The sequence below is a fragment of the Nerophis ophidion genome, linkage group LG20 (assembly GCF_033978795.1).
Source record: "Nerophis ophidion isolate RoL-2023_Sa linkage group LG20, RoL_Noph_v1.0, whole genome shotgun sequence".
NCBI classification, from domain to species: domain Eukaryota; kingdom Metazoa; phylum Chordata; class Actinopteri; order Syngnathiformes; family Syngnathidae; genus Nerophis; species Nerophis ophidion.
In genome coordinates this window covers 5381625-5406048 of record NC_084630.1, presented here as the reverse complement: position 1 = coordinate 5406048, position 24424 = coordinate 5381625, and the positions used below count along the sequence as shown (strand labels likewise).

The 24424-nt window shown below is 39.3% G+C and overlaps 1 long non-coding RNA gene across 3 annotated transcripts in view; it reads left to right on the top strand.

Moving 5' to 3' along the window:
* LOC133538672 (uncharacterized) overlaps positions 1-24424 on the top strand; it is a 146848-nt gene that overhangs the window by 15880 nt on the left and 106544 nt on the right. For all 3 annotated transcript variants that reach the window (XR_009803080.1, XR_009803079.1, XR_009803078.1), the window contains exon 3: positions 14369-14466. This is a non-coding gene — a long non-coding RNA (uncharacterized LOC133538672). The remainder of the gene's footprint in view (positions 1-14368; positions 14467-24424) is intronic.

Sequence of the window (24424 nt, the reverse complement as noted above, 5' to 3'; positions counted from 1 at the left end):
CAATAAAAAAAAAAATGACTTGAACATTGATTTAAATTGTCAGGAAAGAAGAGGAAGGAATTTAAAAGGTAAAAAGGTATATGTGTTTAAAAATTCTAAAATCATTTTTAAGGTTGTATTTTTTTCTCTAAAATTGTCTTTCTGAAAGTTATAAGAAGCAAAGTAAAAATATAAATGAATTCATTTTAACAAGTGAAGACCAAGTCTTTAAAATATGTTCTTGGGTTTTCAAATTCTATTTGAGTTTTGTCCCTCTTAGAATTAAAAATGTCGAGCAAAGCGAGACCAGCTTGCTAGTAAATAAATACAATTGAAAAAGTAGAGGCAGCTCACTGGTAAGTGCTGCTATTTGAGCTATTTTTTAGATCAGGCCAGTGGGCGACTCATCTGGTCCTTACGGGCGACCTGGTGCCCGCGGACACCGCGTTGGTGACCCCTGACTTAGACGAACATTTTTAGTCAACAAAATGAACACTGGCTGTAACAAAACCAAATGTGGAAAAAGCGGATGCACTGTAGTTCCAAACAAGAAGACATACAACCATCATGCACGTTGCTAAGTGTCACCCGGAGGGAAGAAAAGGAACAAGAGGCTAATTAGTGATGATGACAAGTTAATTTAGTCACACACCTCAGGTAATAGTCTTCATCTTCCTCTTTCCCACCTCCTTTTCTTTCCTCCGTGCTAATTTACATCTTTCCACAAGGTGTCAAATGTTCTCTTCCCGTGCTTTTTTTAGGTCATTCTTGTTGCACGGAAGAGGAATCCTTCAGAGAGATGCAAAGCAGTTGAGATTGTCAAGTCGACTAAGTGGGAGATTGCATTATCCTCTGCTTTGACATTGCTGAATTGTCTGTTTTGCGTGTGTGAGAGAGCAGGTGAGATGGATGCTGAGCTAAATGTTTGCTAGCAGGTGAGCCTGTTGTTGACAGATGGTGTTTGTGCGAGAGGCTCCGTCCCCGCAGAGGCCGCGCTCGTGCGCACGCTCGCGTACAAACGCGCTCAGAAATAGCACGCCGAGCGGCGGCACTGCAGACGGAAACTGCACCGGTGAGTGGAGCGCGTGCAGGTCCGTGCCAACGATCAAGTCCTTGGCATTCCAGAGCTGCAACTATCATAACCGTTTTTTCACAATAGGAAATTAAGTCCTCAATAAGAACCGAACCTTTAATGGACTGTTTCTTGATGCACGAGTAAATGAGGCCTCATTTACTCGCCGTGGATTTCAAAAACACACAAATAGATTCCTCATTTTTATTGCACAGGAAAAAAAAAATAACAGGCTGTGATGCACTTTACTACCACTGATGGCAGTGTATGTCATCAATCAATCAATCAATCAATGTTTATTTATATAGCCCCCAATCACAAATGTCTCAAAGGACTGCACAAATCATTACGACTACAACATCCTCGGAAGAACCCACAAAAGGGCAAGGAAAACTCACACCCAGTGGGCAGGGAGAATTCACATCCCAAAGCCCAAAAAAAGTCTGCGGGCTATAGAGCGTTTTCATTTCGGGCTCCAGTACTCTGGAATGCCCTCCCGGTAACAGTTCGAGATGCCACCTCAGTAGAAGCATTTAAGTCTCACCTTAAAACTCATTTGTATACTCTAGCCTTTAAATAGACTCCCTTTTTAGACCAGTTGATCTGCCGTTTCTTTTCTTTTTCTTCTATGTCCCACTCTCCCTTGTGGAGGGGGTCCGGTCCGATCCGGTGGCCATGTACTGCTTGCCTGTGTATCGGCTGGGGACATCTCTGCGCTGCTGATCCGCCTCCGCTTGGGATGGTTTCCTGATGGCTCCGCTGTGAACGGGACTCTCGCTGCTGTGTTGGATCCGCTTTGGACTGGACTCTCGCGACTGTGTTGGATCCATTATGGATTGAACTTTCACAGTATCATGTTAGACCCGCTCGACATCCATTGCTTTCCTCCTCTCCAAGGTTCTCATAGTCATCATTGTCACCGACGTCCCACTGGGTGTGAGTTTTCCTTGCCCCTATGTGGGCCTACAGAGGATGTGGTAGTGGTTTGTGCAGCCCTTTGAGACACTAGTGATTTAGGGCTATATAAGTAAACATTGATTGATTGATTGAATGCTGACTATGAGAAACCTTGGAGAGGACCACAGATGTGGGCAACCCCCCCCCCCCCCAGGGGACCGAAAGCAATGGATGTCGACCGGTACTAACATGATACTGTGAAAGTTCAATCCATAGTGGCTCCAACACAGCCGCGAGAGTCCAGTTCAAGAGGATCCAAGACAGCAGCGAGAGTCCCGTCCACAGGAGACCATCTCAAGCGGAGGCGGATCAGCAGCGTAGAGATGTCCCCAACCGATAAACAGGCGAGCGGTCCATCCTGGGTCTCGACTCTGGACAGCCAGTACTTCATCCATTGTCATCGGACCGGACCCCCTCCACAAGGGAGGGGGGGACATAGGAGAAAGAAAAGAAGCTGCAGATCAACTGGTCTAAAAAGGAGGTCTATTTAAAGGCTAGAGTATACAGATGAGTTTTACGGTGAGACTTAAATGCTTCTACTGTGGAGCTAGGCATCTAAATTCCCTTTTTTTTTTTTTGCCCGTATGTGACATGTATCAGATTTTTTTTTTTTGTGAACAGTTCAATTACGATTTAAAAAAAATCCCACTTAGGCCTCTTTTTAAGTTCCGCTCAGTTTCAATTCATTTGGAATATGCACACAATACAATGTAATTCATCACATATTTCCATCCATCCATCCATCCATCCATTTTCTACCGCTTGTCCCTTTAGGGCCTGTCTCAGCTGCATGTGGGCGGAAGGGGGCGTACACCCTGGACAAGTTGCCACCTCACCTTATCTTTTGGCAGACAATTTTGCTTAGTTCAAGTAAAATGCCCCCTCACTTTTGTATTTTTTTTTCTTGTTTTTGAACACTGACTTTTTGCAGTGTATAGTCCAGTTCGTCTAAGACGGGTCGGCAACCCAACATGTTGAAAGAGCCTAACTGGACCAAAAATACAAAAAACAAATCTGTCTGGAGCCACAAAAAGTTAAAAGCCTTATATAAGTGTTCTAATAAAGACAAACCATTAAGATAGTGTCTCAGAGGGTTAGATAACTCCTGGAAATGCCTGTCTTAAAACTGCCAAAGGTATAGATGTGAGTGCCCAAGTTAAAGGAAAGGACAGGCTTCTTCTTCTAATGGATTTATTACAATCTTTTCAAGCTGGGTAACATTTGCTGTGGTCTGGAACAACATGGCACACAATCAAAAATGCAGCTAGGATTACATACAGATAATGTGTCATGAGACATGCAAATATAAATTAAATACACAGGCGACATAAGTAAAGGAAATTAAATGAGCTGAAATATACCTACAAACGAGGCATAACAATATGTACACATAGCTAAATTAAATAGCATGTTAGCATGGATTATTAGCACTCCACGCAAGTCAATAACCTCAACAAAGCTAACCTTATTGCATTGAGGCACAGCATAAAACATTTGGTGGACAAAATGAGACAGGAGTGACATAAAAGACTTCATTCTGTGGCAGCGACGGAGAAAGTTGTATACGTAAACCAACCACGGTGAGTTGAAGGACTGCCAAAATTAGTAGGACAAAACGGCGCTGGCCAAATACTGTCATCAGTGAATCAGGAACACAAACATATTAAACAGTGAGCTTTCTAACAATTAGGAAGGTTCGTGTTGTTTGTCCTCCTAGAGCAGGGGTCAGCAACCCGCAGCTCTGGAGCCGCATGCGGCTCTTTAGCGCCGCCCTAGTGGCTCTCTGGAGCTTTTTCAAAAATAGATGAAAAATGGAAATGATGAGGGGGAAAAAACCATATTTTTTTTGTTTTAATTTGGTTTCTGTAGGAGGACAAACATGACACAAACCTCTTTAATTGCTATAAAGCACACTGTCTATATTAAACATGCTTCACTGATTCCAGTATTTGGCGAGCGCCGTTTTGTACTACTAATTTTGGCGGTCTTTGAACTCACCCTAGTTTGTTTACATGTACAACTTTGTCCGACTTTCTCAGACGTTATTTATGCCACTTTTTTTTCTGTCTCATTTTATCTTATAACGTTGTGCATGCATGCACAAAGGTGAGTTTTTTTGATGTTATTGACTTATGTGGAGTGTGCTAATCAGACATATTTGGTCACTGCATGACTGCAAGCTAATCGATGCTAACATGCTATTTAGGCTAGCTATATGTACATATTGCATCATTATGCCTCATTTGTAGCTATATTTGAGCTCATTTAGTTTCCTTTAAGTCCTCATAATTCAATTTATATCTCCTGACACACTATCTGTATGTAATATGGCTTTTAATTTTTTGCGGCTCCAGACAGATTTGTTTTTGTATTTTTGGTCCAGTATGGCTCTTTCAACATTTTGGGTTGCCGACCCCTGTCCTACAGAAACATTATTAAAACGACAAATATATTTTTCCCCCATCTTTTTCCATTTTTTGAAAAAAGCTCCAGGGAGTCAGTAGGGCGGTGCTAAAGAGCCACATGCGGCTCGGGAAAAGCGGGTTGCTGACCCCCGGTCTAAGATATTAAATAATTTTTTCTTCTAAAATTTAATGGGCGCGCCTTATATATCGTTGTACTCTATAGTACAGGGGTACAAACCTTTTTGAAAGCAAGAGCTACTTCTTGGGTACTGATTAATGCGAAGGGCTACCAGTTTGATACACACTTAAATAAATTGCTAGAAATAGCCAATTTGCTCAATTTACCTTTAATAAATAAATCATATATATATATATATATATATATATATATATATATATATATATATATATATATATATATTTGGATATTTCTGTCTGTCATTCCGTCCATACATTTTTTTTTCTTTTACGGAAGGTTTTTTCTAGAGAATAAATGATGAAAAAAACACTTAATTGAACGGTTTAAAGGAGGAGAAAACAGGAAAAAAATGAAAATTTAATTTTCAAACATAGTTTATCTTCAATTTCGACTCTTTAAAATTCAAAATACAACCGAAAAAAAGAAGAGAAAAACTAGCTAATTCGAATCTTTTTGAAAATATTAAAAAAATAATTTATGGAACATCATTAGTAATTTTTCCCGATTATGATTAATTTTAGAATTTTGATGACATGTTTTAAAAAGGTTAAAATCCAATCTGCACTTTGTTAGAATATATAACAAATTGGACCAAGCTATATTTCTAACAAACACAAACCATCATTTCTTCTAGATTTTCCAGAATAGTTTTTTTTAATGAAATTCAAAAGACTTTGAATTAAGATTTAAATGTGATTCTAAAGATTTTCTAGATTTGCCAGAGTACATTTTTTAAAATTTTAATCATAATACGTTTGAAGAAATATTTCACAAATATTCTTCGTCGAAAAAACAGAAGCTAAAATGAAAAATTAAATTAAAATGTATTTATTATTCTTTACACTAAAACAAATAAATTTTCTTGAACATTGATATAAATTGTCAGGAAAGAAGAGGAAGGAATTTAAAAGGTAAAAAGGTATATGTGTTTAAAAATCCTAAAAACATTTTTAAGGTTGTATTTTTTCTCTAAAATTGTCTTTCTGAAAGTTATAATAAGCAAAGTAAAAAAAATAAATGAAATTATTTAAACAAGTGAAGACCAAGTCTTTAAAACATTTTCTTGAATTTTCAAATTCTATTTGATTTTTGTCCCTCTTAGAATTAAAAATGTTGAGCAAAGCGAGACCAGCTTGCTGGTGAATAAATACACTTGAAAAATTAGAGGCAGCTCACTGGTAAGTGCTGCTATTTGAGCTATTTTTAGAACAGGCCAGCGGGCGACTCATCTGGTCCTTACGGGCTACCTGGTGCCCGCGGGCACCGCGTTGGTGACCCCTGCTATAGTATATTCCGGAAAATACGGTACTTACTAAATGTCCGATTAGTTTTAGTCATCTTTCACAGCCAGTACTGGATATTTTCATCCGGCCTCCTCATAAATGAGCAGTCAGGACAACCCTCTGACTTCTACCTCCATTTTGGGGCAACTTTATGTCATGCAGTGCGCTGGAGCGTGGACGCCGCTGAAGATCCTCCATTAAAGCTAATGACGGACTAAACTGCCTTCAAGTTGAGCGTAATGAGACTTTTGAGTGCGACGTCAAGGGTGGCAAGTCGACGGTGGTGGTGAGCTCGCTTCGGCTGTCGTAAAAGGGGTGGGGTCAGAGCGACACAAACTTAAGAATTCTTGCAGAAAAGATCCAGCGCTCGTCTAATTAGTCAGTTAATTACATGGGGATGGTGATGTGCTCGCGGGGATGGATGTTGTGTGTGTGTGTGTGTGTGTGTGCTCTGCATACACTCCAGAAAGCGTTTACTGAAATGAGAGAGCTAATTCTCGCTGTCTAAGGCCATTACCGTATTAATTTAATTTGGGCGAGCTGTCGCTAGCTCATTAACACGTCTAATTAATTCATTGACATCAGAATTAAGTTGTTTCACTGAAAGTGACACCTCTCTCTCTCTTTCTCTCTCTCGCCTGCTCTCCTCCAGCAGGGAGGAGAGACTGGGAGGAGAAGCACAGACATGGAAAAGATCGAGTCACGTCTTCAAAGTGAAACCCTAAAAGTACATCTGGAGTAAGAAAGAATGGACACTAATGGGAAAGTAATGTGATCATTAAGGACGAGAGACGATAAAATAAGACATTTTGTTTTAATTGTCGTCATTTGATTAGTGAAGAGCAAGCTAGAGTGGCTTGTGATTAGCTCAATAGCATCTCCCTGTTTCCAAGGGTGACCACACATCACATACAGTACTTATTGTGGTGCATCCTATTGGTGGATCAGCCAAAACACCTCTAATTTTTAACTGTAAAAGTAAAGTACCAATGATTGTCATAAACACGTAAGTATGTATGAGTGTATGTATGTACATGTGTGTGTGTGTGTGTGTGTGTGTGTGTGTGTGTGTGTATATGTATGTATATATATATATGTGTATATGTGTGTATATTCATTTGTGTATATATATGTGTGTGCGTGTATATGTATATGTGTGTGAATATATATATATATATATATATATATATATACATGTATGTGTGTGTGTATATATATATATATATATATATATATATATATATATATATATATATATATACACACATTTTTATACACACATACTATATATACATACACATATATACACATACATATAAATATAAACATAGAGATATACATATAATATATATATAATATATATCGCTATGTATATATTTCTATGTATGTAAATATGTATATATGTGTGTATATATATAATATATCTATACATATAATATATATCTCTATGTATATATTTCTATATATGTATATATGTGTGTATATATGTGTATGTTTGTATATATATGTGTGTGTATAAAAATGTGTGTGTGTGTAGTTGTCATAATATACACGTATATATATATATATATATATATATATATATATATATATATATATATATATATATATATATATATATATATATATCTGTATATCCATGTATATATTTCTATGTATGCAAATATGTGTATATATGTGTGTATATATATATGTATATATATGTGTGTATGTATATATATTTGTGCATGTGCCTCACAATACGAAGTTCCTGCAGTCAGTCCTGGGTTCAAATCCAGGCTCGGGATCTTTCTGTGTGGAGTTTGCATGTTCTCCCCGTGAATGCGTGGGTTCACTCCGGGTACTCCGGCTTCCTCCCACTTCCAAAGACATGCACCTGGGGATAGGTTGATTGGCAACACTAAATTGACCCTAGTGTGTGAATGTGAGTGTGAATGTTGTCTGTCTATCTGTGTTGGCCCTGTGATGAGGTGGCGACTTGTCCAGGGTGTACACCGCCTTCCGCCCGATTGTAGCTGAGATAGTCGCCAGCGCCCCCCGCGACCCCAAAAGGGAATAAGCGGTAGAAAATGGATGGATATATATATATATATATATATGTGTGTGTTTGTGTATGTAAAATTGTGTGTGTGTGTGTGTATATATACTGTATATGTGTGTGTATATAAAGTGCATACATTAGGTCAGGAAAAAACAGGCTATTTCATCCCTACAAGCCTGTTTCGCAGGTTTCTCTGCTCTTCAGAGGAATCCCCTGAAGAGCAGAGAAACCTGCTATTGCTATTTACAAAGTACTAATTAGCATTAGTGATTTTACATTTTCAAATTGGTTAATGAAAACTACAACTCAGCTGCACGTTACAGTCGAACGGCCGGTGCGTAATAAGTACAATACTTACAGTATTAGCGCTTTCTGGGCGCAACAAAAGACTAGACAGCAAAGACTGAACTGACTTGCCAACACACTGTAAACTATACACTTCAATCCAATGTCTTGGACTTGCAACAGTATATGAGTATGAGACTCGGGAATGTCACAATTAAACACGATATAACAACTCGACAGCAGTTGTCACGATCAGCAAAGTTTTAAATGTTGCAATTCAAAATTTAATTTTTATTATCCAATAACAGTTAATATTAATCAACACACACAAAGTAACAGAAAATTAGTACTATTGAGTACTGGTAAGGATTTCCAGGTACAGGGAATTGGTGCCGTACCAGTTTATATGTGAACGGTACCTATCCCTATCGTTGCATGTGCGATTATTTCTTCCGATAAACACTCTACACCACATTTGCGCTGTTAGTGAGGCCCAAAGTTTGACTCCTTGAGTCATATTAATTTGTCATTTCTAGCAGAGCTCAATGTGTCCTACAAAACACCCACTCCAAAACTAGGTTACCTTGACAACTTGCCACAATTTGGTAGATTTGTTTAAGGGACTGATTAGTACGTCTGTAATATTTGAGCAAATTTTTTGACCAAACATCAAGCAAAACATCTTTGCTAGGGCAATGGTCGAGACTTAGCAACAAAGCAAGCTTTTACTTTATAAAACTGCAGAAATCTGTATCAAATGTGTGCTACCATGCCCAGAGGTGGGTAGTAACGCGCTACATTTACTCCGTTACATCTACTTGAGTAACTTTTGGGATAAATTGTACTTCTAAGAGTAGTTTTAATGCAACATACTTTTACTTTTACTTAAGTATATTTATAGAGAAGAAACGCTACTTTTACTCCGCTCCATTTATCTACATTCCGCTCGCTACTGATTTTTATCGATCTGTTAATGCACGCTTTGTTTTGTTGTTGTTGTTTTTTTCAGACAGACCTTCAAAGTAGGATCTATCACATGCCTGCGTTTCACCAATCAAATGCAGTCACCGGTGACGTTTGACTCCGTTTCACCAATCAAACAAAGCCGGGCGGTCACATATTTAACTGCACCCTTTTTAAAAAACATTTTTTATAAATCTTTATTTATTAATTTCAACATTTACAAACAGTTGAAAATAATAATCAAAGTAAGTACAAAAACAGTACAAAACAGTATAAAAACCGTACAAAACAGCGCGAAGGGGTTGTAAATTCAAAGTAACTCAAATATAATGCTATATATATATATATAAAAAATAAACAAAGTGCAAAGCCATAGGCTCACTCAATCTCAGTAAATAACTTAAATTTGGAACACAGCTTCATCGTTTTCACAGCTTTTTGAATGTTAGAGGTAGAGTGTTTTAATGTAGAGTTCTAAATCTTTTTTAAAGGCACAAAAAACAGGTCGGGTATTGAGAAACTTACATTTATGAATATAAAACTTAGCCAAAAGTATAATGAGGTTGCAAAGGTAAAATTACTTTTCAAATTTTTTTCAATACAGTGTAAAACCAAATATATATTATTTAATATATATTATTGTTTTAGTTGCTTAAGAGATATTCCTGGCTCTGAATTTGTTCATTGCTATTTTTATGTTTTTGTGCATTACTTGTTGCCGTCGTCATTAAACGAACAGGTTACTCATCACTTACTCAGTACTTGAGTAGTTTTTTCACAACATACTTTTTACTTTTACTCAAGTAAATATTTGGGTGACTACTCCTTACTTTTACGTGAGTAATACATCTCTAAAGTAACAGTAGTCTTACTTGAGTACAATTTCTGGCTACTCGACCCACCTCTGACCATGCCTCCCAAAGCAGTTGGACCACAAGTCATAGGATGCCGTTCATAGTCATGTGAAAACATAATGACAGCCTTAGGGAAACAGGAGACAGGGGATGGGTAGAGGATTTGTACAAATCAGTCAAAGTCACACGTTAGAAATTGGCAAAGGCGGAAGTCCAAACAAGTCCTCCACCATCCACAACAAAAGGATAAAGCAGCGGGAGAGGGAGCTATAATATATGGACAGACGGACGGCGGTGGGCGACGGAGATCAGGAAGTACAGAAGGAAGGATAGCGAGACCAAGAGCTGAACTCATCTTGGCTGTGAAGGGCACCTGGTTCACGGTGGGACCTCCTCCCCCCAGCCAGTCATAATCAAATTTACCACAGAGGCAGACTGTGACCACACCCTTTCTAACAAGAGTCCCACTGAGTGTTACATCCAACTAATCCCTACCTTGAGCCAGACTCACAGTACGGGGCATGTGCAAAGGTGCCCTGCCTCCTCATGTACACAAGTGGTCCATTGCATCAGGCCTGACGTGTGTTTTAGGAAGTTCTTCATCAAAAAGTGAATTTACAGGACTTCAAAGGTTTCTACACAGCTTTTACTGATTTGTGGCGCCTCCTATGGGTTGTGGTCCAAATGCTTTGGAAGACATGCTAGCATACATATGTGTCTCCTTAAAGTGGTACAGCCATTAATCAATGACTTATGGAAGGAGTAGGCAACCCAAAATGTTGAAAGAGCCTTATTGGACAAAAAAAAAAACCAAAAAGTAATCTGTCTGGAACCGCAAAAAAGGAAAAGGCTTATATAAGTGTTATAATCATGGCAACACATGATGTAAGTGGCTAATTAGCTATAATAGCCTACTATCAAAATGACTGACGCAAGTCTTCGTTGACAGAAATGTTGAAATGTAATATTTATTCCACACGTTGTTACAACATTGGAAAACATTAGTTAAACATTTCAGAGGGTGAGGTAACTCCTGGAAATTACCGTCTTAGAATGGCGAAAGATATAGATGTGTGTCCAAGTTAAAAGAAAACCGCAGGCGGTCTTCTTCTAATGGATTTATTACAATCTTTGCAAGCTGGCTAACATTTGTGGTGGTTTGGAACAACATGGCACACTGACAACTATCAGAAATGCAGCCAATCATGAAACATGGGAACTAAATACACAGAGGACATAAGTCAAGGAAATTAAATGAGCTCAAATATAGCGAGGCATAATGATGCAATATGTGCATACAGCTAGCCTAAATAGCATGTTAGCATCGATTACCTTGCAGTCATGCAGTGACCAACTATTCACGATTAGCACTCCATAACAAGTCAATAACAACAACAAAGCTCCCCTTTGTGCATTCATGCACAGTATAAAACGTTTGGTGGACAAAATGAGACATAGGAGTGGCATAAAACACGTCTTTCTGTGGCAGCGTCGGAGAAAGTTATACAGTACATGTAAACAAATTGTTGAGTCACAGTCTACACAACGATAAGTTCAAGGGCCGCTGAAATACTCTCATCAGTGAAGCATAAACACAAACATATTTAACAGTGGGATTTCTATCAATTAGGAAAGTTTGTGTCATGTTTGTCCAACAGAAGCCATACAACAACAAAAAATAGATTTTTCACCCTATTTTTTTTCCATTAACGTACATTTTTGAAAAAGCTCCACGGAGCTACTAGGGCGCTGCTCAAGAGCCGCATGTGACTCTTGAGTCGCGGGTGGCTGACCCCAGATTTATGGCCAAATAGTTACTCAGTCAAGCCTGTGCCCTACAAAAATAGATATAAGTACATACGACGCACCCCTTTAAGCTGGGGGCCCAAGTTAGTACAGGGAAAATACAAGCGCGGACTATAGTCACAGACGGCACGGAAAGGAAAACAAGAAGAATTTCGGCATTTTGTGTTGCATACGGTTGCAAAAAACTCTGCACAGTTGAAACAAGGACAGTGTTTTAAATCTAATGCGTATTAGCATGTCCAAATTCAGATTTTTTTAGTCTGATCTGATCTTTTTAGTGACCGTTCATATACAAAAAAAAAGATTTCTAATGTGAATGCAATCTGACCCGCATGCACCAACTGCGTCCCACTCAATGCAGTGTTTATGGAAGTAAAAATGGCTTCTACTCAAGTTGGTCTCAGCAATTTTAAGGACGTTGTGCAATCACAGTCAACATTTTCTGAAGCAAATAAGTGCGTGTAGAAGACTAAGAAATTAAGTATTTTGGCTTTTGCAGTTTTATGGGATATTTTGCTTCGAATTCATGTTTGAAGAGTGTGTCTGAGGGTGATTAGTCGGAGACAGGGGTGGTAAAACGTTCACGGGAACTCTTAAAACATTATTTTCCCATTTTCTGCTCCGTTGTCAACGCTCTATTTCGTAAACGTCTATTTTGGCCAATAATTATGACGCTTATCACTTTTTGATGACGTTCTGGTTTGATGAATGCGACCTGAGCGCATATATATTCGAATTAATACCACACTGAAAGAGGCCTGGGTCGGATATGAAACAATTTGGTATTGCGCTGTTCACACAGACATGGAAAAAATCCCATGCACGTTGTGCAAATACGGTTACACCATACGTAGACGAACAACACAAGGAAAACACCCTTTTCTTACAGTAACCCACATACACCACAGTGGCCTCTGCTCTGCTTACGCCATAGTCCGCCAGAGAGATGCGCAGTACAGATAAAGACAGGAGCAGACCCAACAAAGCAAACAAGATGTTGTGGTTTAACAGAAGGGAGATGACAGCAAAGACACCATGCAGGAGGTGGTATAGCTCGATGTATTTTAATATATATATTACCATATATATATATATATATATATAATACAAACCTTGTTTCCATATGAGTTGGGAAATTGTGTTAGATGTAAATATAAACGGAATACAATGACTTGCAAATCTGGAGCCTATCTCAGCTGCATTTGGGCAGAAGGCGGGGTACACCCTGGACAAGTCGCCACCTCATCACAGGGCCAACACAGATAGACAGACAACATTCACACTCACATTCACACACTAGGGCCCATTCAGTGTTGCCAAAGAAGTATTTTATTTGATATTGGTTAGCTTCAGAATAAAAATGGTATAAAATATGAGACTTATATTCTAAAAATGTAGGTCTTACTTAAAAAATGCATGCATTTAGTTGTATTCAGTGTTAAAACATATGAAAAATTTGGCTTTCATGGCTCTCTCAGCCAAAAAGGTTCCCGACCCTTGGTCCAGAGTGATTGACCACTTTGCAAAAATGAAAAGGAGACGTTACAGTTTACTTCTCAGAAAATGATTCCCTGAACAGACACACAACAGTTGTTCATTTATTCTACTACTGTGGCTTTATTGTTTTGTGTATATTTTATAGTTTTGTGTATCTGAAATAGGATTAGCCACATTGCCATAAATGGAAATTAAATAATATAAAAGAACCCAGAGATGTAGGGGTGCTTTATTTTTTGTTTTACTTTTGTAGATGTTAAATTCGTTAAAATTTGTTTAAATTTGTTAAATTTGATGTTAAATTTTTGCTTTTACCAGTAGCAGTTTAGAAGTCTGGAGTAAAAAAGTGCACAAGTAGGTCAAATGCATGAGTTAATTTCAGGTGGTTAATCAAAGATCCATACAACATCATCTGATATGAGTTCATAGTTTAAAGCACTATTTATGTATTTTTTATGATAAATAAGTGCTAAAAAATGTTTTGCTTGCGCGCTTTGCACGCTCACATGAATCATTTGTGCCCCAGGTGTGCCCCAGTACAGTATTAGGTCTAGTGACGCCCCTGTGGGAAAGGTGACAATAAATACTGATAAAGTTGAGGAATGCTCATCAAACACTTATATGGAACATCCCACAGGTGTGCAGGCTATTTGGGAACAGGTGGGTGCCATGATTGAGTATAAAAGCAGCTTCCATGAAATGCTAAGTAATTCACAAACAAGGATGGCGTGAGGGTCACCACTTTGTAAGCAAATCGTCGAAGAGTTTTAGAAAAACATTTCTCAACGAGCTATTGCAAGGAATTTAGGGATTTTACCGTCTGCAGTACGTAAAATCATTAAAAAGTTCAGAGAATCTGGAGAAATCATTTACGTGGGCGTCTTGTATGGCTCCTTACCTCTCCTGAGCGCTTTGACTCCACTGTCATTCCTTCTTGTGTCATGCCCTCCCGCCAGCTCTAATGTCTATAAAATAAATATTTAATAATGTATAATGACTTTTTTCATGCTTGTTTATTTGTCCACAGGACTGTTTTGCCAACATGGACCAGTACGAAGTTGGATCTCCGACGAAAAAGATGGCACCATTGCAACATTTTTACTTGGTATAGGGAATAATAAGAAGGTAAGACAAAGTATAATTTTCATCTAATTTTAGCATTAATATATAAAAAATGTTTTTCTTTAAGCAGCTCTTGTATTGAGAGTGTGCAGGTTGTTGTGACCGGGCGAATCTATGAACTGTTTTTGAATGTTATTTTCGACCGTGTCTGAAAAGAAAAGGTATGTGTTTAAAAAGTGTAAATTAAAAAAAAAAGATAAGTCATATTTTTGGTGAAATAGGGGGCGTGGTTTCATTTGCAATCTGAGAAGGCCTCCTGTATCAAACATCTTGCAGACAGAAATTTTTAAAAATGGGTTACAGAGGTGACTGTGGAGCAAGATTTACACCAGGGGTGTCCAAATTTATTCCACTGAGGGCCGCACACGGAAAAATTAAAGCATGAGGGGCCAATTTGATATTTTTCATTTTCAAACCACAACAAAATATATGGATTTTTAAAATGTATTTTACCTTTAGGGGTCCCGTGGACCATTAAGGGTCTCAGTTATTAAAATGTTAATAAGTCCAATTTTCTTTATTATTTTTTATTTAACGCTTATAGTAAATCTCTATATCAACTTAAAAAAAAAAAAAAAGGTTTTATGGCTTTTCTGTAAAAAACATCTTTGTTTTTTTAATAGTAAAACTGAAATATGCAGGATTTAGTAATTAGAGCCCTAAAAGATCAATAATGCAGGACACCATTGATTTTAATTATTTATTATTTTTGAGTAATCACAGTGAAAAGATAAATAAAATACCACACAATATATTTGGGATCCAAAAGGTGCCCCACTCAGAAAGTAATACATGTTTATTCTGTTTTTTTTTTTTTTTACTTTCAATACTTAAGTTACGAGATCAACTTCAGATGTATCTGTCGATTTTAAGTTTTAACTATTATTTTGTTTGTTTTATGCTCTTTTGTCAAAGAAAACTTTGTTTTCATATGCAACTGCACAATGTATGCAATATTTACCACATAAAACATTTTAAAGTGAAATTTTTGAACTAATTAGAGCTTTGAAAATAATTCATTATAACATGGATTTTTTTTGTCATTATTTTTTGTTTTGAGCAATGGCAAAAAAATAAATAATTGATTGATTAATCAATCAATTATACAAGACGCCAACATAAATGATTTCTCCAGATTCTCTGAACTTTTTGATGATTTTACGTACTGCAGACGGTAAAATCCCTAAATTCCTTGCAATAGCTCGTTGAGAAATGTTGTTCTAAAACTGTTCGACAATTTGCTTAAAAAGTGGTGACCCTCACGCCATCCTTGTTTGTGAATTTCTTAGCATTTTTTGGGAAGCTGCTTTTATACCCAATCATGGCACCCACCTGTTCCCAATTAGCCTGCACACCTGTGGGATGTTCCATATAAGTGTTTGATGAGCATTCCTCAACTTTATCAGTATTTATTGTCACCTTTCCCACAGGGGCGTCACTAGACCTAATACTGTACTGGGGCACACCTGGGGCACAAATGATTCATGTGAGCGTGCAAAGCGCGCAAGCAAAAACATTTTTAGCACTTATTTATCATAAAAAATACATAAATAGTGCTTTAAACTATGAAATCATATCAGAGGATTTTGTATGGATCTTTGATTAACCACCTGAAATTAACTAATGCATTTGACCTACTTGTGCACTTTTTTACTCCAGACTTCTAAACTGCTACTGGTAAAAGCAAAAATTTAACATCAAATTTAACATTCCTCAACTTTATCAGTATTTATTGCCACCTTTCCCAACTTCTTTGTCACGTGTTGCTGGCATCAAATTCTAAAGTTAATGATTATTTGCAAAAAAAAAGTGTTTATCAGTTTGAACATCAAATATGTTGTCTTTCAACTGAATATGGGTTGAAAATTATTTACAGTACATATTCCGTACAATTGACCACTAAATGGTAACACCCCAATAAGTTGTTCCACTTGATTAAGTCGGGGTCCACGTTAATCAATTCATGGTAAAGATGGTTTTTACATGGTAAAATAAAGACAAAAGAAAAAAAAAACAGCCTGCATGGCAGCTTTGTGTCAATATTGCAACTTTTTCTCGTTGGATTTCACCTCATTCCAATATATTTAATGTTCTTTTTTATTTTTGCAATAGCATTTCCAGAATGTGTGGCGGGCCGGTAAACAATTAGCTGCGGGCCGCAAATGGCCCCCGGGCCGCACTTTAGACACCCCTGATTAACACCATATCCTGTCTAATACATATTATATAGAGCTGTGATTCTCAAACTGTGTAGTGATACGCCAAAAATCACTTAATTAAATATTCAGAGTGTTACTGTTCCAGTGGCCAAAAATATTAGATGTAGTTGTTAAATAAAACCTTTTAAGATGTTTTTAATGTATACTTAGGCCAACTACGCTACTGTACTTTAATGTTGGTCATTATTGTGTTACATGGAGAGTCAAGTGTTTTCTGAGGTGGCACTTGGTGAATTAAGTTTGATATCCACTTATCTGGACCACAAGGAAGTGTCTTAAATCGAGATTAAAATCATCATAGTTCCCCTTTAATATCACAGCGGGTGTTTTGTCGAGCACATCGAGTTGTGTGAGAAAATTCAAGCCATTCGGACTCATGGGGTCAAATGATGCAAATGTCATAACAGCGCCACCATGCAGTTCATTTGTCAGAAAACTTAACAGTCATGACTGCAGGGGTGCATGTTTTGCCACCTTTTCACCTAATTGTGTGCAGCTGTTCAGGAGTAGAACGAGTTGTCCAACAGCAATGTGTTTTTTAACCTAAATGTTCAATCATTATTACGACTGCCTCATTCTTGTCGAGTGCATGTTGTTGATTGCAGAAAATGTTTCTCGCTACAATGTATTCACTTAACAGTTGTTGGAATGATATGTAAACCCAGCTGAAAACACTTGTATTTCATTGTGAAAGTGTTTTATTTACACTTTTGGATTTTAATTTTAATGTGATTGTTTTTGGGACGATAATCCATCCATTTTCTAGCACTTGTCCCTTTTTTGGGGGGTGGCGGGGGTTGCTGGAGCCTATCTCAGCTGCATATTTTACGATTTTAATTTGATTTATGATTTTGTAGGGGGGGCCCGTCTTGTAATTTTCTGTAAAGCATTTTTCATCGCCTCGTTTACAAATTGAGCTCTATGAACAAACTTGGCTCGCCTAATCAAAGATTGACGCAGATCGCTGGGGTCAAAGGGCAAAACAGGAAGAATCAAATCCCCGTGAAGAGTGGAAGTTGTCAAAGCAGCAAAAAGCGGGACCCACTCCCTTATTTTCTACTATTTTTACCCACAGTAGTTGTCTCAATTCTTCTGTCCACACGGGGTATTTGAAATGGATTAGCGGCAGTTAACCCGTCAACATCTCATTCAAGTTTTACCAGAGCGGGCAGCACGTCAGCTCGTCAATAGGACGGCCACTCCCACAGGGGAAGAAGAAGCGGAGTAAGGGGAAGAGCGATGGAAGCAGAAGAAGAGAAAGCTCATCGCCAGCTGCAGCAATTAACCCTCCATTCCTCCAGGGATCCATTAGAAAGGAAGAGGAGCCTTTAAAATTGCATATGGCTGCAATTAGGACAGAGAAGGTGATGAAATGATTTGGCTCCCATTTTTCTCGATGGATTTTTTTTTTCTTTCTTTTTTTTTAAACTCAGGAAGTGGACCTAACTGAGCCGTAAATTGTAGAATTAAAAGAGAGCCTCTTAGACCCTTTTTTTCCCCATTCACTTTATTCTTGTTTTTCCTCCTCATCTTAGCTTTCTCTTCCACTTTTGCAGCATTTGAATGTTTTTCTCCATCTTCTTCATGTTTTACTGCTTTTTTTTTTTTTTTACTGCTACTTCCGGCACAGGCGATGCTTTTTTATCTGCACCAAATGTTGCGAATTTTATCGTCGATGTTCTCTACTAAATCCATCCATTCCATCATCTTCCGCTTATCCGAGGTCGGGTCGCGGGGGCAACAGCCTAAGCAGGGAAACCCAGACTTCCCTCTCCCCAGCCACTTCGTCTAGCTCTTCCCGGGGGATCCCGAGGCGTTCCCAGGCCAGCCGGGAGACATAGTCTTCCCAACGTGTCCTGGGTCTTCCCCGTGGCCTCCTACCGGTTGGACGTGCCCTAAACACCTCCCTAGGGAGGCGTTGGGTTGGCATCCTGACCAGATGCCCGAACCACCTCATCTGGCTCCTCTCGATGTGAAGGAGCAGCGGCTTTACTTTGAGTTCCTCCCGGATGGCAGAGCTTCTCACCCTATCTCTAAGGGAGAGACCTGGAAACTCATTTGGGCCGCTTGTACCCGTGATCTTATCCTTTCGGTCATGACCCAAAGCTCATGACCATAGGTGAGGATGGGAACGTAGATCGACCGGTAAATTGAGAGCTTTGCCTTCCGGCTCAGCTCCTTCTTCACCACAACGGATCGGTACAACGTCCGCATTACTGAAGACGCCGCAGCGATCCGCCTGTCGATCTCACGATCCACTCTTCCCTCACTCGTGAACAAGACTCCTAGGTACTTGAACTCCTCCACTTGGGGCAGGGTCTCCTCCCCAACCCGGAGATGGCATTCCACCCTTTTCCGGGCGAGAACCATGGACTCGGACTTGGAGGTGCTGATTCTCATTCCGGTCGCTTCACACTCGGCTGCGAACCGATCCAGCGAGAGCTGAAGATCCCGGTCAGATGAAGCAATCAGGACCACATCATCTGCAAAAAGCAAAGACCTAATTCAATCCTTTCAGCAAAAATATGGCAATATCGCGAAATGATCAATTATGACATAGAATGGACCTGCTATCCCCGTTTGAATAGGAAAATCGCATTTCATTAGCCCTTTAACGTAGATCTGATCTAAAACATTCTGAGAAAAATACTGATTTATTAGTCACTCATGACATAAAGGATGTCTTCAATTTATTCAACTGCTTTGCATATCTTGACCTATCTTGTATTTCAAAGTGGCCCTGCATGTATTCCTATGTTTTCAGTACGGGGGGAAAAAAAAGGATGGACACTCGTGGCTTTTTTAGTAAGAAAGAAGCAGCTTCCTCATTCCTCATTGTTCATGAGCTATTGTGCTGCTTGTTTACTCATTAAGGATAATCCAATTAAAGCACTCCAGAGCAGCTTAGCACACAAACATGACAGAGAGCGGAGGACAGGTTGCGGCGGCCCGGCGGCCTGCACCCCTCCCGGCTGCCAGCAACATGGGGTGCAGAAACCACAACATGCCTCCGTAGCGGCTCGCCGGCCTGCCCGCCTCCCGCCGCGTGTTGGCCGACCGATCCCTCCGTGCACATATGTCTCTTGTGCTGTGCTCCTCTCTAATGATCTACACTGCTTCCTGCCATGTTCTTCTTCCACATGCTCAAAAAGTATCAGGCAGTGCAGAGGGCACGTAAATCCCAATAACAAAAGAGCCCCTTCTCATATTAACAAGCCATGATAATGTCGAGGGCAGAGAGTGCAGGTTACCTTGGCAACCGGAGGCGTATTTCCGTTTTTTACTTTTTCAAGGAGTCCTTTATTTAATCTAAACCTTCTTTAGCCAAATGTGCCGTTATCTTTTTTTTTTTTCTAATTCTGCCACCCAGGACACACACGGAGAGTTTGATGGTTAATTATCAGTCTGAGGTTCCTCTGTGGAGAGAAGCTGATGACAGCTAATTAAAGATGAAGTGATGTATATGCGCCCTGTCCCTCGCCGCCTTGCCCCCCCCCCCCCCCCCCACCCCAACCCCCCAGTCCCTCACCACCAACACCTCTCTGTCGCCTCCCACCTGCCTCATCATATGCTGCTGCCATTGGACAGTAAATATCCACAATGAGTCACTTTGCTTTACATGCCTCATTGACTTGGAAGTCTGTTGCCTGGATCTATAATATAATACACTGGCCACAACATTAGGTACGCCCCGATATTCCAACTACAATTGTATCATTTGTTCTGCCATGGTTGCAATATTAATGTTTTGATTTACATTGAGAAACGTCATATGTTTACATTGCCGAAAAGGAGTAGGAAGAAGCAGAGCTTATTCAAATCCTACTTGCAGGCTTCAGCAGTTTGTTAACTTTCTGTGTTTAAACGTGACCGTTTTCTAATTGGGAGAGAAAGGAATACTAGCGCAATTCATACGAGATGAATTATGCACGATGAAAGAAAATCATGTACTACATATGCTTTGCTCAAGGTTTTTTATTTCTGGTCCCAAACTAAGCCCCCGCCGTAAGCGCTTGGTTTGGGATTTTTTTTTTCTCCGCTTCCACCTCCGCCCATGTTTACCTTTTTTTTTTCCTACCTTTTTTTCGGGGCACTGCCCTCGACTTGCTGTTGGGGTGACCCCTGCCAGTGGTCACCAACTTTTTCGAGTCCACAATCCCTAGTCTCAGCCAAAAACCAAAGCAAGATCTACCCCTGCGCCAAATATATATATATATATATATATATATATATATATATATATATACATGCCCCTAAAGCTGACCAACACGCCGGACTGTAGTCAGCTGGAGGCGTGTCTTAATGAAATTAAACAATGGATGTCCGCTAACTTTTTGCAACTCAACGCCAAAAAAACGGAAATGCTGATTATCGGTCCTGCTAGACACTGACCTCTATTTAATAATACAACTCTAACATTTGACAACCAAACAATAAAACAAGGTGACTCGGTAAAGAATCTGGGTATTATCTTCGACCCAACTCTCTCCTTTGAGTCACACATTAAAAGCGTTACTAAAACGGCCTTCTTTCATCTCCGTAATATCGCTAAAATTCGCTCCATTTTGTCCACTAAAGACGCCGAGATCATTATCCATGCGTTTGTTACGTCTCGTCTCGATTACTGTAACGTATTATTTTCGGGTCTCCCCATGTCTAGCATTAAAAGATTACAGTTGGTACAAAATGCGGCTGCTAGACTTTTGACAAGAACAAGAAAGTTTGATCACATTACACCTGTACTGGCTCACCTGCACTGGCTTCCTGTGCACTTAAGATGTGACTTTAAGGTTTTACTACTTACGTATAAAATACTACACGGTCTAGCTCCAGCCTATCTTGCCGATTGTATTGTACCATATGTCCCGGCAAGAAATCTGCGTTCAAAAGACTCCGGCTTACTAGTGATTCCTAGAGCCCAAAAAAAGTCTGCGGGCTATAGAGCGTTTTCCGTTCGGGCTCCAGTACTCTGGAATGCCCTCCCTCAGTTCGAGATGCTACCTCAGTAGAAGCATTTAAGTCTCACCTTAAAACTCATTTGTATACTCTAGCCTTTAAATAGACTCCCTTTTAGACCAGTTGATCTGCCACTTCTTTTCTTTTTCTCCTCTGTCCCCCCCTCCCTTGTGGAGGGGGTCCGGTCCGATGACCATGGATGAAGTACTGGCTGTCCAAAGTCGAGACCCAGGATGGACCGCTCGTCGAGACCCAGGATGGACTGCTCGCTTGTGTATCGGTTGGGGAGATCTCTACGATGCTGATCCGACTCCGCTTGGGATGGTTTCCTGTGGACGGGACTCTCGCTGCTGTCTTGGATCCGCTTTGAACTGAACTCTCGCGGCTGTGTTGGAGCCACTATGGATTGAACTTTCACAGTATCATGTTAGACCCACTCGACATCCTTTGCTTTCGGTCCCCTAGAGGGGGGTAGGAGGGGTGGGGGGTGGTTGCCCATATTTGAGGTCCTCTCCAAGGTTTTCATAGTCATCATTGTCACTGGCGTCCCACTGGGTGTGAGTTCTCCTTTACAGCGGTAGCAATGGCCGGCCCGGCGGCCATCGCATTGGAACAATACCTTTAGTTGTACAGCCAACCCTTTTAAGTTACGGTTTGGTAGTTAACATGGACTACGATTGAAACCGTGATTCAGGATGGTGTATGTAAAAGTTAAACGCCTGTGTCAATCTTGCAGATAATAAAGTTTTTAGCGATAAAGAATGAACCAAAGTTCTGTTGAAAGGTGTCATTGCATACTGGACTTGTCATTTAACTGGTGGGTTTGAATAACTCTTTAAAAAGTCTTTGAAAGTAAAGAAGACTGACACTGTACAGTGCAAATAAAAGCATTCAACTTTGAAGCTACATGACGTGTGATCATTCTTAATAATGGGATTGAGAAATTGTTCAATCTTAAATCCTGATCCTTTACTTTGCCATACCTGCCAACAACTAGGATTATTTTCTGTAATGAGTGCGGTTTTTGATAATGCAGTAGTAAAAACAATGGTTTTCCATTTAAAAAAAGTTAAAGAACCAAATATTGTCACACACACGTGCGGCAAAATGATTTTCTGTGTTTGACCCATCACCCTTGATCACCCCCTGGGAGGTGAGTGGAGTAGTGAGCGGTGGCCGTGGCCGGGAATTACTAACTTAAAAATGGAAGCTACGTAGCGAAGAAACTCCACAGGCAGGGGACAAATAAATATACGGGAAACATCAATGATGATTGGTTGGTTTACGTATAAGATAATCCATGATTGGTTGGTTGTTTATCATGATGAATTGCGAATGGTAAAGATTAGGGCAAACGATTACGGACAGGCCAATCAGAGGCAAGATAGGGCGGGTTTTTTTGATTCATTGAAACTTTTATTAGTAGATTGCACATTGGGCTGGGCGATATAGAAATGATCATATTTATAATATAATAAAAAGAAAAGCCCAAGCAGCAGTAGCGGGCCATGCATACTGTGCCTTCCAGGCAGCAGTAGCAAAGGCCCACCTGGCCGTTATATCCAACCAATACCTTTAGTTGTGCAGCCAACCCTTTTGAGTTATGGTTCGGTAGTAAACAGAGACACCGATTGCGTCATACCTTTATCGCAGTTCAGACAACCCTTTTAAGTTACGGTTTGGTAGTTAACAAGATCTGGGACTGCATTTTTTGAAAAAATGCAAAAATATCACTTGAATGGTCTGAATGAATTGAAAAGGTTGGTGTTGGAATTTTTTAAATCGGTGGAGAAATGTTGAAATAAAAACATGTTGAAGTGAGAAACAGTTTTGAGGACACCAGGAAACTCTCAGAAGCCACGCTTCCTGTGTCTCACAACGATATTAACAACAGCCTGGCCGATCACCAGAAAATACATGCGTACCGTGCCTTCTAGCAACATTAGTTAGCAACGACCTACCTGACCGCCTGAAAATACCTTTAGTTGTGCAGCCAACCCTTTTGAGTTACGGATCGGTAGTAAACAGGGGAGCAGATCGCGTCATACCTTTATGGCAGTTCAGCCAACCCTTTTAAGTTACGATTCGGTAGTTATCGAGATCTGGGATTGCATCATATTTTTTTGAAAAAAATAAATATATATATCACTTGATTCCCACAATTGAACTGTCTTATATATATATATGTATGTATTTGTATGTTTATGTATATATGTACATATATATATATATACAGTATAAATATATATATATATATATATATATATATATATATATATATATGTGTATGTGTATATATGTATGTGTATATATGTATATATATGTATATATGCGTATATATATCTATAAGTATAGGTGTGTATATATATATATATATATATATATATATATATATATATATATGTATATATATATATATATACATATATATTTATATATATATCTCAATCTCTAAAGGACATCACCACATGGGCTCAGGAACACTTCAGAAAACCACTGTCACTACAGTTGGTTGCTACATCTGTAAGTGCAAGTTAAAACTCTACTATGCAAAGCGAAAAAAGCCATTTATCAACAACACACAGGAACGCCGCCGGCTTCGCTAGGCCCGAGCTCATCTAAGATGGACTGATGCAAAGTAGAAAAGTGTTCTGTGGTCTGACGAGTCCACATTTCAAATTATATTTGTAAACTGTGGACGTGGTGTTCTCCGGAACAAAGAGGAAAATAACCATCTGGATTGTTATAGGTGCAAAGTTGAAAAGTCAGCATCTGTGATGATATGG